This window comes from Scylla paramamosain, chromosome 4 (assembly GCF_035594125.1).
Source record: "Scylla paramamosain isolate STU-SP2022 chromosome 4, ASM3559412v1, whole genome shotgun sequence".
Classification (NCBI taxonomy): Eukaryota; Metazoa; Arthropoda; class Malacostraca; order Decapoda; family Portunidae; genus Scylla; species Scylla paramamosain.
Window position 1 is genome coordinate 32,634,527 of NC_087154.1, and position 15,000 is coordinate 32,649,526.

Here is a 15,000-nt window from a genome sequence, read left to right on the forward strand (position 1 = left end):
AGTCAGATAGACAGCCAGTCAGCCGGAGGGAAAGACACACAGCCAGCCAGATAAACAAAGATACAGACACAACCAGCCAGACAGGTAGACAAAGATAAAGACACACAACCAGCTAGACAGACAGATATACAGACACACAACCAGCCAGATAGACAGAGATACAGACACACAACCAGCCAGACAGGTAGACAAAAATAAAGACACACAACCAGCTAGACAGACAGATATACAGACACACAGCCAGCCAGACAGACAGAGATACAGACACACAGCCAGCCAGACAGACAGATATACAGACACACAGCCAGCCAGACAGACAGATATACAGACACACAGCCAGCCAGACAGACAGAGATACAGACACACAGCCAGCCAGATAGACAGAGATACAGACACACAGCCAGCCAGACAGACAGAGATACAGACACACAGCCAGCCAGACAGACAGAGATACAGACACACAGCCAGCCAGACAGACAGAGATACAGACACACAGCCTGCCAGACAGACAGAGATACACAGCCATCCAGAGAGACAGATACAGATACAGAAACAGAGGCAAAGAATTCAAGTATTGTGTCAGACAGGAAGGAATTCTCTTAAAATGTCAGGGGCAGTGAATTGTGGAGGTGAATGTCAGCGTGAGGAAAGGAGTCTGCGCATATCCAAGAGGGCGTGATTACCTGCCCCACCTTGGAGAGTCTCGTGATTATTGTGTTTATATTTCCGCGGTGTGACATCTCTGACTGAGCTGTCCGCCCGATTGCCATTAATTCCCAGGAGGCATTACTTATAGAGGCTCCCCCCTGCGTGTTTTTTTTGTCTTTTTAGTAGTGCTTTGCTGTTGTTGTTTTTTATATAGAGGCTCCCCCCTGCGTGTTTTTTGTCTTTTTAGTAGTGCTTTGCTGTTGCTGTTTTTTATTATCATTATTATTATTGTTGTTGTTATCATTACTACTACTACTAGTACTACTTCGTTTTGGTCGCTCTATTTTACTTTGTTTCTCTCTTTCTTCATTACGGACTGGTTGTGTTTTCCTTATTTTTGTTTATTTTTCCAACTCGAAATATAGAAATGTGGTAATTTTGCGCTGTTATTATGTGAATTATCAGGTCTTGTTTTTGTGTTACTAATTTTGTTATCAATTAAAGATGAAGCAAACGATAGGAATATGTATCTTTCTACTTTATAATTAACTAAAGATGTATATATTCAATGCCAGCAATGACTACACACACACACACACACACACACACACACACACACACACACACACACACACACACACACACACACACACACACTGCTGAATTGTTTTCCTCCTTATCTTCTTCACCCTTCGCCTTAATTCATTCCTATTTTAAACAACATCCTTTCATCCATTACTTTCATTATCCAACACCTACACCTCTTTATCATACCAACCCTTCTCTCAGTTTACTTTTTTTCCCTCTCGTCAAATATTTTAATTTTTTTTCGCCCCTTCCTTCAACAACACCTCCAACTTTCACCATAGCATTCCTACTTTCATCACTCACCACGATTTTTTTTCCTCCTCCACGTTTCCTCAAATGTTTTCTTTCCACCCTCCATGTTTCCCCCTCCCTCCCCTTCCTCCCAAGTGTCATTTCCCCTCCCTCACGTTCCATCCTACCACCACCCACGCCCTGCAGCGCACTAGGAAGGATGACTTGTCAGTCCCCGCCAGGCTTCACCGATCACCGTCTAACCATCCAACCTTTTCAGAAGTCGAGATGAGAACTCGGAACACTCACACATACCACGTCCTTAGAAATAACATGTATCTTTTTTTTTCTTCTTTTTTCAATTCGACGCTTATTTTTTTTTCTTTGTATTGATTTTTTATTTATTTATTTATTTATCTTTTTTTGTGTGTTTGTGTTCGTGTGTCGTTCACCAGCAAGTTTCATGTGTGTTTATTGGGTGCTTTTTTGTTTGGGATTTTATTAGGTGTCTTTTAGCTGTTTGTGTGTGTGTGTGTGTGTGTGTGTGTGTGTGTGTGTGTGTGTGTGTGTGTGTGTGTGTGTGTGTGTGTGTGTGTGTGTGTATGTGTGTAGTCATTGGTGACATTGAATATATACATCTTTAGTTAATTATAAAGTAGAAAGTCGTTTCCTTCATCTTTAATTGATAACTCGACCACTTTGAATATTCCTTTCAGTATGCATAGCACTGTCTTTTATCACCCACTGTTTAAACATATCGTTTCCCTTATTCTTATTTCACTTATTTATTTTCTATCGCTCATCTTTGTCAGTCGAAGTCACCCCGCTGCGCCTCTTACGCCCTGTACTCTACGCAAGACAAGGTATTAGCGAGGCGTGTAATTATCGCGGTGTACAGGTCGTCATCGTCCATCAGGGAGGGGCAGAGGGAAGTTAGTGCGGCCTTGAGAGGGGAGAGGAGGCGGGGAGTGGAGAGGGAAGGCGCAGGTGTGTGCTGAAGGCGGTGACGGAGAGGACAGCGGCGGAACATCAAACAAGGGCATATTTTTTCTTCTTTATTGCTGGTGTGTGTGTTGTTGTTATAAGCGTGGCGAGGTAAGATATTTACTGACGGAAGTGAGAAACAGCTGGTATGATACAGACAGGCAGGCAAGCAACCAGCTAACCAGCCAGACGGACAGACAGACAAACAGACAGGCAGACAGACAGTCAACCAACCAGAAACAACCAACCGACTAGCTAGACTGACACAAATAGGCAATAAGACTGATTGACAGACAGCCAGCCAGTCATTCAGCCAGATACAGACATACAGACATACAGACATAAGAGAAAGATTTGTTAATGAACAAAGATGTTTGAATGAAAATAAAGAAATAAAACAAATTATTAAAGAGTGATATATACTAAAAAAAAAAAAAAGTAATAGAAAAAAATGGAAAGGTATCGAATAATGACAGAACCAGAAAAAGACAGGCCAGAACCAGAAAAAGACAGGCCAGATCGGAACATAGAGAAACACAATCGGCTAATTGGAAGAGGACTGACTGACTGCATGCATATGTGTGTAAGTATACGTGTACCTGGCTGCTCGAACTATGACTCGGGTTAATTTATATTCGCAGGTGTACTTCATAACAAGTCTCATCGTCGGCGATCCATCACACGCTAGCCTCACAAAGAGCCCGCCACCTGCTACTCTCCTCATTCCCTCTCTCTCTCTCTCTCTCTCTCTCTCTCTCTCTCTCTCTCTCTCTCTCTCTCTCTCTCTCTCTCTCTCTCTCTCCAAGCCATTTCATCCCTGTCTTTCTTGTTCTTACGTTCCTATTATTATTCGATATTTCCATCCGTCCTTCCTTCCTTTCTCCCAATTACTTAATTCGTCACCAATTTACTCGTATCACCTTCATTTAATCTTTCCATCCGCCCTTCCTGCCATTACCATTTCCTCCTTTCTTTACCTGACCACCACCACCACCACCACCACCACCACAACAACAACAACAGCAACAACAACAGCAGCAACAGGAACAACAGGAACATCACAAAAAAAAGAATATTTGAAACCACTACACACAACACTGAAGTCAGACACAACACAGGAACCCCTCTAACTTGAAGGGCTCTCCTGAATCCACTCTCAGATTAAAAGAAAGAAAAAGGGAATGACTTGAAAAAGAAAAAAAAAAAGTTACTAATGAGTGACAAAAAAAAGTTATCTCGTGTGATAATCGCAAGGAGAAGACAACCAACCATCCGTAGGGAGACAAAAACTGCTCCTTACATCCTTCCAATTAGGACATCAACCTTACCTTCACCTCCTCCTCCTTGCCCAATATCCTGGAGGTACAGAGAGAAGAGGCCGCCCCTGGGTGTTTGCTGGAGGGTGTGGGTGAGATGGGAAGGAGGAGGAGGAGGAGGAGGAGGAATGATGGGATGAGATGTGGAAATTGAGATGGATGGAAGAATGTCTGGATAGTAGGTCAGGAAAAGGAAGAAGTGGAGAGAGAGAGAGAGAGAGAGAGAGAGAGAGAGAGAGAGAGAGAGAGAGAGAGAGAGAGTGAGAGCAAGAGAGCCAGCCTTCCCCCTAATGTCACTAATCTCTCTTTCCTTTATCTTCCCAACTCACACATAATGTTCTCCTTTAACAAGAGACACAACACCATTAACAAAAATCTGTCTATTTTCTCCATAACTCGATACTTCAAACTTCCCTTTCCCTCCAGGTTTTCTACGTAATGCACATAACCATCCAAACATCTCCATCCCACCCTCATACGCTTCATAATAGCCACATACTGAAGAAATATCATACCAGTAACCACACACTAGTAAAAGACCCCAGTGTCTTTTTTTCTACCATTTCTTGCTCCATTTCTGACGTGGAACAGGAGGCGGAAGGGCGGGCAGTATAAACAAGACGAAGGGAGCGAGAGCAGTGACCAGTGGAGTGAATAGACAAGGAAAGGAAGGCGTTGGAGGGACAAACGGCAGGCGTACATTCTGGGAGTCATTTTTTTTTTCCATTTTCGCTCTTTCTTTTCCTTTTTTTTTTTTCATCTCCTTCCCCGTTTTCTATCTTGTCATTATTTGTCTGGGAGTTACCGCGTAAATCCTTCTTTCAACGAGCTGAACGTCCCCCGGAGATGGATGATCTTTCCCCGCTGAGACTTTGAGGTTGGCTGGTCACTGGAGCTGCTGTTGCGATTCTCTCTCTCTCTCTCTCTCTCTCTCTCTCTCTCTCTCTCTCTCTCTCTCTCTCTCTCTGTCTCAGCATTCTATTCTAGCATATGAATGAGTTAATATCTGGGTTAAGTGAGCGGTAAGTTATGTTTGGGATGTTTATCTCATCTCCTGGTTTCCTGTTTGCTCGCTTTGTGTTGCTTTTTTTGTCTTCATTTATCGTCATGAGCTTCCATTGCTGTTTATCTCTTTAGGTTTCTCTTCATCTTTCTCTCGTAGTTTATTTTTTGTTTGTTTTACTAAGCCTGTACTTATCTAACAAGACCTCTACTTATATTCTTTTCACGCTTTTAAGTCTAATCCGAGAGAGAGAGAAGGTTGATGTCATTTAGCGGAAGAGCCTCGCGGTTAAGAATAAATTACAGTTCCGTCTTTCTTGTTACTGAGCGAACGCTAATCCGCTCGAGATGATAACAAATTGAAGGGTGCTATTCAATTCTCCTCAACTCCTGACACCTTCCTTCCCTTCTCGCCACCAGTGTGAGGAGGAACACTTCCCCACAGCATCATCACTCCGGGAAAGTTAAATACCAAAGTGACACGGAGTTTTTTTTCTGCATTTTTTTTCTTCTCTCATCTTCCTCCTTTGCCTCTCCTCGCTTGGCTGGTAAACGTCTTGAAAAATTAATGTCGCCGCCTCAAGCCCCATTTGCATGCATACCTAACGCATCCGTCTCCCGCCTGCGACATAGTGAACTTTGATATAAACAAGGGCGTCATAAAAGATGCAGCGCTTCTCCGATAATACAATTCCACGCGTGTTGCTTTTCAATTTCACTCGCGTAATGGTGCAGACGTCAGGTGGCGCGGAGTGGAGGAGGAGCGAGAACAAAGGTCGGACGACCAGAGGGGGTTTTGGGGACTCGATAAAATTTTAGCTAAGGTCGAGCATCAGGATTAACTCTTTGATGGTTGCGGCTTTCCCTCAGGCTCCACAAAATAGTCTGGTGCAAGTTTAGTGTATTATAATTTCAAGACTCTAGTGTCAGGAGAGGGTGTGAGCGAGTAGTTCCAATCTTTATTAGTGTGTTCAGCTTAGTATTCGTTGAGTAAAATCTTGTAATACCTTTAGTTTTTATTTCGATTCAGTGAAATTGTTTTACATTATTAAAATTTAGCCTTATAATATATTCAGTATTGTATTCCACTGAAATCGCGTATTTGGTGAGTAAAATCGCGTAAGGTTACTTAAATTTAACATTTCGCGCATCTAGTTCTTTGATGTAATAAAGTCGTATAACGTTACTCAAATTTCACCTTTTTAGTGGTCATAGTTATATCTAATTTAAGAAATCATCTACGGTTACTCAGATCAAGCCACATTAGCAGTCAAGGGGCTAACGTCATCCATCGCTGGTTTGCTGAGGTGTGGGGGAAGGTGCGGCCAGCTGACGTCACGGAGAAAGAGCGAGACTTTTTGATGCTCCTAACCATTCACCCGCCAGCCACACCCACCGACTTCCGGGACCCAAGGTGGAAGAAAAACTGGCCACTTGGGGGTTGTCGCTCGCGGGGCTGGGCTGGCCTGGGCTGGGCTGGGCTGGGCGGGACGAGGCGGGTTCGGGTTTTGGGCGAGCCGAGTGAGTAGTGTTGGGCGGACACATCGTGGGCGGCGGTGGTCTGGGCGGGGAAAGGTGACAGTGATATTGGCAGTGACATTTCTTTACGACCTATTACGTGAAGGGCATACTTTGTTTCTTTCTTCCTCTCTCTCTCTCTCTCTCTCTCTCTCTCTCTCTCTCTCTCTCTCTCTCTCTCTCTCTCTCTCTCTCTCTCTCTCTCTCTCTCTCTCTCTCTTAAACAATTGATAAACCTGGCAATAAAATCCTTTGTATACAGCGGCGGGTAAGAGAAACGTAGCTTTAACGTTATATATGTTTCTCGCCTTGTATATTTTATCTCACACTAACTCCATTCCGTCGCCTGCGTCTTGAATTATAGTGTTTGCATCCACTCGGGCGGTCGCGGCTTTCCTGTCTCGTCGAGCCCTTCCACGCCGCTGATAAACGTCATTAGGGAATAGAGGTAAAAGTACTTTTAAGTTTACTTGCGGACTGGTAAGAGAAGGTATCGTATTCTTGAAGTTGCACGGTTTTTTTTTTTAAGGGCGTTTTTTTCTAGTTTTAGTGACAGATGAGCAAGATTTCCACATTACTGACAGGGGAAACATTCTTGGGAACTCGGCTAGTCATCTCTGTGACCTTTGAAAATAGTTGTGGTGAGAGAGCAAAGGAGTTTCTGAATACTGCTCAAGGAGTGGCTGATGAAGGCCTGGGAGTGGCAAGGATCCTGACCCATCAACTCCACTCCCCTCTCTTCCTCTCCTCGCATCCTCTTCTCCCCCCATCAGTTTCTCCCCCTTCCATTCTTTTCCCTCCTCCCCTCACTTTTTTTCCTTCTCTTTTTCCCTTTATATCATCCATTCTCACTTCCCCCATCCTATTCTCTCCAGTATTCACGTCTTTCCTTCCCTTTCCCTCCACTCACATTCTCTCTCGTGTCTCTTTCCTATCCTCTCCATCCTCTCTACATTTCCCTCTTTTCCTCCTCCCTTACGTTTCTGTTCCCCAACTCCCTTTTTCTTTCTCCTCCACTCTCCCTTTCCCTCTTTCCCTCACGTCCTTTCCTTCACCCTCTCTTCCGGGCCTCGTTCAGGAAAGGGACCGCAGGGACTCCCCACTGCGCACCTCACCTGTCCTCTCCCCCTCCCTCTCCCTCTCCCTCTCCTTCTTCCCTGACTCTTATTTCACCCACATGAATACATTGGTCTCTATACGAAGGGATATATGGGTGTGTATCGTATGTGTTTTATGATTATACAACTTGATTGCTTTACACACAACGTTGTATTTGTTTTGTATTAGAAAAAAAAAAAAGCTGTTTATGCACGAAGTAAGAATCAAGAATATACAAAAAAACTGGGTCCTCTCTATCACCATTCATTCTTGGCAACATTCCGCAGCCTTCCTGTCCCGCCCTGCACCACCTGGCCACCCGCCGTCCCCCACCCAAAGCCCCTCCACTGCTCCACCCAGCCCAGCTCGCCACGCCTCGCTCCTCCACTTCCTCCCCACTCCTGCAACTCCTTCCCTTCGCCCTTCGCAGCAAGTTCCATGTCCCAAAATGCGCAGTAAATTCTTGATATTTGACATTCTTCGCTTATTTTTTTTTTTAATGTTATCTCTTAGTTTCCTTTATTATTTGTTGTCTGTTGCCGTTATCCCATTGCTACACTTTATATTCACGATTTCCCCGAAGCTCTAATTTTATCCTTTTTGAATGTATTTTCGATGCCTCTTCCTCCGCCGTCGCCATCGTCATGCCTCCCACGGTAGCTGGTCCAGGGGCGGCCGCGTTCAAGAGTCGTTGCCTAAATTTGCACTGAAGACTGAAGAACACGTAGTTACAACACCGCAGGAGCACAGTTCTGTCTCGCACTGATGGTCGCGAGAGGCAGTTAAATATTTCGCAGCAGCTGACGTGAATGAGAATGCGTAGGGGCGGCGGGATGAAGGGGCGGCCGGCGAGGGGATGAGGAGTGGGGGGAGAGCAGGTGGGGGAGGGTCCGTGTTCCGTGTCGTTTGTTCCTCTACACCTGAGCACTGCAGCGGGTGGGAGACAGTGAAGGAGGGAGGGAGGGAGGGAGGGAAAGAGTATAGGAGGGAAGTAAATAAAACCAGGAGCGGATTATTATTGTAACCCTCCACACCTAATTGTTTGGTCGGGTCCCTGTGCTTGCTATCGGTGGTTGGTTTGCATTCAGATGAGCCGCCGCCAGGTGTGCTTGGGTTCGCTCCTTGCCCAGTAAGTTATCTCTTCCTTTGTGACACCGAACATTTTCAAAAGAGGTATATTTTTGTGCACACGTGAGGGAGACTAAAAGCAAAAATAAATTCACCAAGAAAGGTACGCTAATTGTATCAGAGAGAGAGAGAGAGAGAGAGAGAGAGAGAGAGAGAGAGAGAGAGAGAGAGAGAGAGAGAGAGAGAGAGAGAGAGAGAATACGAGTATACCTCCCATAAATGTTTCATTATATTCAATCAAGACTAGTGTTTTGTTATCTTGATATTTATCTCCAGTTAATTATCTCTTCCACTACAACACAGTGAAAAGTCTCCAAAGACGTATATATTTTTCCTTCATGTATTCAACTAGTAAATTGTCATGATATTATTGCCCGAATTATTATTTTTAGGTCGAAATGAAATGTTTTAACGAGATAAATGTGAGTCTCTTACAACCAAACACGTCGTACTATAAGTAATCAGAGAGAGAGAGAGAGAGAGAGAGAGAGAGAGAGAGAGAGAGAGAGAGAGAGAGAGAGAGAGAGAGAGAAACGAAATGGCATGAAGCGTAAGGCGTTTCCATAAGCACAGACCGGAACAAACACACACTTCGGAAAGAGAGGGAAAGGTGAAGGACCAGAATCGCGGGTGACAATATATTATTGCGGCGGGGAAATGTATACCGGGAGAGTATTGTGTTGTATTTCGCTTGCAGGTGTGGAGTGGGAGACAGGATAAGTGCGAGTGTGTAATAACGGAGTGCCACGCGTACAGAGGCTGGCTGGATAAGTAATAGAAACGTGTGAGAGAGAGAGAGAGAGAGAGAGAGAGAGAGAGAGAGAGAGAGAGAGAGAGAGAGAGAGAGAGAGAGAGAGAGAGAGAGTGTGTGTGGGGGGATATGAGATACAGGTGTGTGTGTGTGTGATAGGAAATGCAGTGTCGATAAAGAACCAGCGCGGCGGTGTGTGTGTGTGTGTGTGTGTGTGTGTGTGTGTGTGTGTGTGTGTGTGTGTGTGTGTGTGTCGAGGGTGCGTTTAGCCGAGAGCAGGTGTAAGGCGTTTAGTGCGCGGCAGAGGGAAGGGGAACAGGTGTAAGTTTTTGTTCAGGGCGGCTTTGGGGAATGATGGACGGGTGACAGGTGTTGGCGAAAGTGTGATAGTGCATGTACTCAGGTGTGTGTGTGTGTGTGTGTGTGTGTGTGTGTGTGTGTGTGTGTGTGTGTGTGTGTGTGTGTGTGTGTTCTACTACCGCCACCACAAATGTTCTTACGTGTTTTCATACAGGATTTGGGAACATACAGTTAATCTACACACTCTTTGTACTGGAAAACACTCCCACTCCTTACTAGAGGCAGTTGAGGGTAAGTTACAAATTTTACCCATGTTCATTATCGTGTCCTCGGTGTATCAGCAGCAGCAACGCCTGAGACCAGCGGTAGGAAACTGGTTCGCGGGAGTTGGTGTACGAGCGGAACAGGCTTAGCGGCTTAGCATCTCAGCAGCCGTGTAGCAAGTGCAAAGACGACACAAAGCCTGGGGAAGGTTGGATGAGGTTATAGATGGGAATGGCAGATGGAATTGGGTTTATTGTGTTTGTTGTTTTGTGTAGGTCAATTTTTTTTTTAATGATTTTTATACTTTTTTTTATTGAGGTTTACATTAATGTGTACTTTGTGTAGGTTAATTTTCATCTTCCTTTTATTTATATATTTTTTTATTTAGGTTTAGGTTAAGATTTTGCCTTGTGTAGGTCAGTGAGTAGTTCTTATTTATTATCTATTTATTTATTTTTTTCATGCATATGTGTCAAATTATCTCTAGTTTATGTTTCTCTTCGGTGTATAGTTTGTTTCTTTTTTTTTTATCTTTATTTACATTCTTCTCCCATCCTCTTCAATTTTCCTGTACTTCAGTGTTCAGTTCCCGGCAGTTTACCTCTCTTCACTGTGTACTTAACGCTACTTTCCTCGTCTACAATCGCTGCATTTCCACGTTTTTCGTCCTTTTGAGACATTTGTACTTCCTCCCATCCCGTCCCCGCCTGCCTCCTCCTGGCCACTCCCGCTGCACTCTGCCGGATGTGGTGGCCCGTGTGACTGCATCCTGTACCTGACAGACCCGCGAGCTCCTCCCTCAGGCACTGTGTACGCGGCTGGCGGGGAGGGGCGGAATGGGACAGGATGGGGTTTGGGTGTCCGGGCATCGTGGGAGGAGGTGGAGGAGGAGGAAGGGCGCTGTTGGCTAGTTTCTGCTGGTAACTTGGACAGACTTGCATTTCGCCTTCAGCGCAGGAAACATGTGCATTTTCATAGTTTTATTGCTGATTTTTCTCTTCCTCCTCCTCCTCCTCCTCCTCTTATTACTTTCACCGCTACTGTTGCTCTTGCAGTTTATTCATTTTCTCTCTCTTTTCTTATTTTTTTTTTTCTTGTGCAGCTCGCAGTGCGTACAGACGAAAACCTGCATTCTAACACTAGCTTTTTCACATTATTATATCAAGTAGTTTGGTTCTCACCCGCTTAGTTGATTGAGTGGTTTGCTGAGTCAACCGGAACTAAATTGGTGGCGAAATGTCACGATACGCTTGCGGCTTTCTTCTGTCTTCGTTTTTTTTTTTTCACTTTTCCTATTTTTTCCCGTCCCGTCATTTTTTTTTTTTTTTTTGTGGGTATTCTAGAGTTACTCATTTCAGTCTTACTATCATCACCACCACCACCACCATTATTATTGTAACAGCTATCATCATCACCATCGTAATCGTCATCCAATGATCAACGCGAGGCAGGACAAAGACTTCTTGTTCTAACTCTCGATACTCGTGTGCACCTGTCAGCTGTTCGTCCCTCCGTTCCAGGTCATGCCGCTGCAGCCCACGCCAGTGTTCAACTAACCACCTGACAGCTGCACCACAGACATATCACACACACACACACACACACACACACACACACACACACACACACACACACACACACACACACACACACACACACACACACACACACACACACACATACACCACACACACACACACACACACACACACACACACACACACACACACACACACACACACACACACACGTACGTTTCTCGCTTGCGAACATCGTTAATTCCATTCATGATAGAAACCTTTAGATTACCCTATGAAATGTGTAGAAACCTTTAGATTACCCTATGAAATGTGTACGTACGTTGGTGTGAAATATTAATCCCAGAAAATGAATGTTTGATAGGAAGGCGATTAAGATTCATCACCTGTGAAGTTGCATTAAGCTTAGTATTTTTACCTCGCGCATGGATAAAAACAAATAATTTTTAGTTAAGAATAATTGGCGGCAGTTAGCTGACCGGATAAGGATCGCGATGACTGGATTAGGGTGAAGCTGGTGGTGGATCGGGTTACCTTCGCATTATAAAACTGCATTGTCTTAAGGTGACCAGAATTGCTACTTGATTTTGCACTGTCACTATCGCCACTCTTTCTTGTTACCTCCCCGTCCCGCTACTCCTCCACCCCCCTTGTTTTGTTGCTATGTTGTATTTTATATTTTTTCTTGTTCTATTTTGCTTTATTCTTTTATTGGTGTATTGACAACTATGACACCTGGGGCCAAATGATATCTTGCGGCGCTTCACTCACAATCAGTCAGTCAAATGTCAGAATAATCACGCATTTATTTAAACATTTCTAGCTTTTATAATTATTTTTAAGTGGTAAGCAGCGCTATATGACCTCATTGCAGCGATGCCTTATTCATATTCCGCCAATCAGTTCGTGAAAATGCAGCCAACCTTCATTGCTTTACTGTGTGTGTACATAAAACTGCAGATTAATTGAGGAAACGGTTTATAGTTTGCATGATAAAAATTTCACGTGCCTGCCTGCTTGCCTCTGTGCTGTAAAATTTGAATGAAACGCGGGGAGAAAAAAATGAATAAAAATTATTATATGACCTTGGGCATGAGAATGTTGCGCTCTAATTGACAGTGACGTGAACTTTTACTACTACTGTATTCAACTTGCTAAAATATCATGCCAGGAAATTCATTTACTTTCAACAATTTCTCTTTCTCGTGTCCGTTCTCTTTGTCTTCCTCGTTTTTACCTATGTCGCTATTTTTGTCTGTCTTTGTATACATGTGTGTGTGTGTATGTGTATGTCTCTCTCTCTCTCTCTCTCTCTCTCTCTCTCTCTCTCTCTCTCTCTCTCTCTCTCTCTCTCTCTCTCTCTCGGTCAATACTCGCTGTAGCCATTTATTCAGTAATTAAAACAACGCAAAGGGACGATATTTTTAGGCTGGTGTGTGTGTGTGTGTGTGTGTGTGTGTGTGTGTGTGTGTGTGTGTGTCCATGGAGGCGGGGCAGTCACTCGTATATACCTTCCTCTCTTTCCCCTCACAAACAGCAGTGCCTTCCCTCCCTTCCCTTCCTACCTTGCTACCTGCGTCTGTATACCTGCGAGCCGCCTTGAAGCTCTCTCTATTGCACTGCCGCCCTGCATCCAGTATTGGCCTGAGCCTGTGTTGTAGTTGATTGTATTCATTGGTGTCATGCCCAGGCGTGATACAGTACAGGTGTTGTCTCGCTCTCTCCCCCTCGCCTCTAGGCCCTTCCAGTTGTTGTCCTGTGCCTTATAGCTTATCTGGCTGGGATGGATGGAAGGGTGTGGTGGCAGGTGGTGGTGGTGGTGGTGGTGGTGATGGGTGCGTTTCTTGTTGATGTGAAAAAGGATAGATAGGTTTTGTTTGTTTTGGGGTCTTGGCTTAGGATTTTGTGAGTTGTTTGGTATTTCTTGTGTTTTGAGTGTTTGTGAGTGTTGTTGTTGTTGTTGTTGGTGGTGGTGGTGGTGTTTTGGTGTTTTTGTTGTTGTTAAATTAATTATAATTCCTTGCTTTTTTGGTGGATTTCATTACTTTTGTTTTCTTTGGTTTATTGCGTTATCTATAATCTGTTTTATTTTATAAGCCGCTCGCGATGAAGAAATTCTGCAAAAGCCGTATACGTATATTGTAGGAAGAGATCATGCAACATAAAAAAAAGTAAATAGATAAATAAAATAAATAAATAAATAAATAAATAAAACAAAGTAAAGAAGATGCTTCATATTTCCGCACAAAACAGAGACGAGATGAGTCGACTAAACGTAATTTGCGTATATGTTAGAGCGAGCATTATTATTACTCTTAATTACGAGCGTCTTTTGCTTGGTGATAAGTATGAACTATGCAGGGATACAAACGATGATATTTGCCATTTATTTCTTTTATGTGAATGTATTGTTATTTATATTTGCGTTGCTTGATTCGCTCAGCTTGGTTACTCCTTACGGTTGGTCAGCAGAATGACTTTCACTGGTATTGCTGTCAAGTTTATGAAAGAGTCTGGCTTACGTTTAGAGTACAATTTCCAAAGACACGACCGGCAACAAAATTGGTGATCGAGTAGTTAAAATATTTTGGTGCCTGTAGCTTTAATGTGGTTCTTTTGGGTTACTTCAGTAAAATACTTTATCTCATCAACAATCAGTAGCATTAGCAGTTAAAAGATTAAAAAGGAAAGAAGTTCACCAATACACTACTCGCACTTAACTTACACTTCAGTCTGAACCAAAAGGACTTAGCGGTCTGACTTGCGGCAGTAAATCGAACATTTTACTTGCTAATGATATGCTGTCATTTCTTACTTCATGTGAGTAATCCTAGACTGCTATCTCGGCAGGAGGCAAATTGTTAACATTAAAGTGTTTCAATTACTGGAACTTTTTTTTTTGTGAAGGATATCTTGGAAGTACAGTACATTATAATCTTACGACAGACCATCTTATCAAACAAGACTAGCTATGGCACTGAAAGGGTTGAATATATTGTGAAGACAATTCTCGTTCACAAAACAGTGGATGTAGGCTAAACATTACTAATTTCTAGCATCGTAGTTAGACTTGAGTCATGTAGGTGTTGGTTATAATAAAGAGAAAAGATGCTTAGAGGTAAACAACCCCTCCCCCTAACACCCCTCCCATTGCACCCCTGAAATTCTGACCAATTACGTAACACACTGTTTTCAGTCCTCGGTAGTATAGTGGTTAGTATCCCCGCCTGTCACGCGGGAGACCGGGGTTCGATTCCCCGCCGGGGAGGACCTGAATTTTTTTTTCATCTCGTGTTTTTTCTTTCTCTCTCTCTCTCTCTCTCTCTCTCTCTCTCTCTCTCTCTCTCTCTCTCGGATGATTCAGAATGCAGGTTCTCATATTACGTGGGTGTCCTACTAAGTGATTGATTAACGGGAACAGGATCCTCGCTCTTACCGTACTCTGTATTGGTAAAAAAAAAAAAAAGTGAACCCTCATTTAAACTCAGTATATTTTCCTGATGTTTCTAGTTTTCTCCTTACGAATGAAGTGTTGCAGTTTATCATCTTAGCAGCACATCCTGATAGGCTGTTTGACAACTCTCCGTGAACTCTGAAGCACCGCCAGAACATATTTTCTTTTCTTTACATCATG

General features: G+C 43.6%; 1 long non-coding RNA gene and 1 other non-coding gene across 3 annotated transcripts in view; both read left to right on the forward strand.

Moving 5' to 3' along the window:
* LOC135100014 (uncharacterized) overlaps window positions 1–15,000 on the forward strand; it is a 151,159-nt gene that overhangs the window by 71,802 nt on the left and 64,357 nt on the right. The gene's annotated exons all lie outside the window — the stretch shown is intronic.
* Trnad-guc (transfer RNA aspartic acid (anticodon GUC)) lies at window positions 14,563–14,634 on the forward strand. The gene has a single exon. It is a non-coding gene; the product is annotated as a tRNA-Asp (tRNA).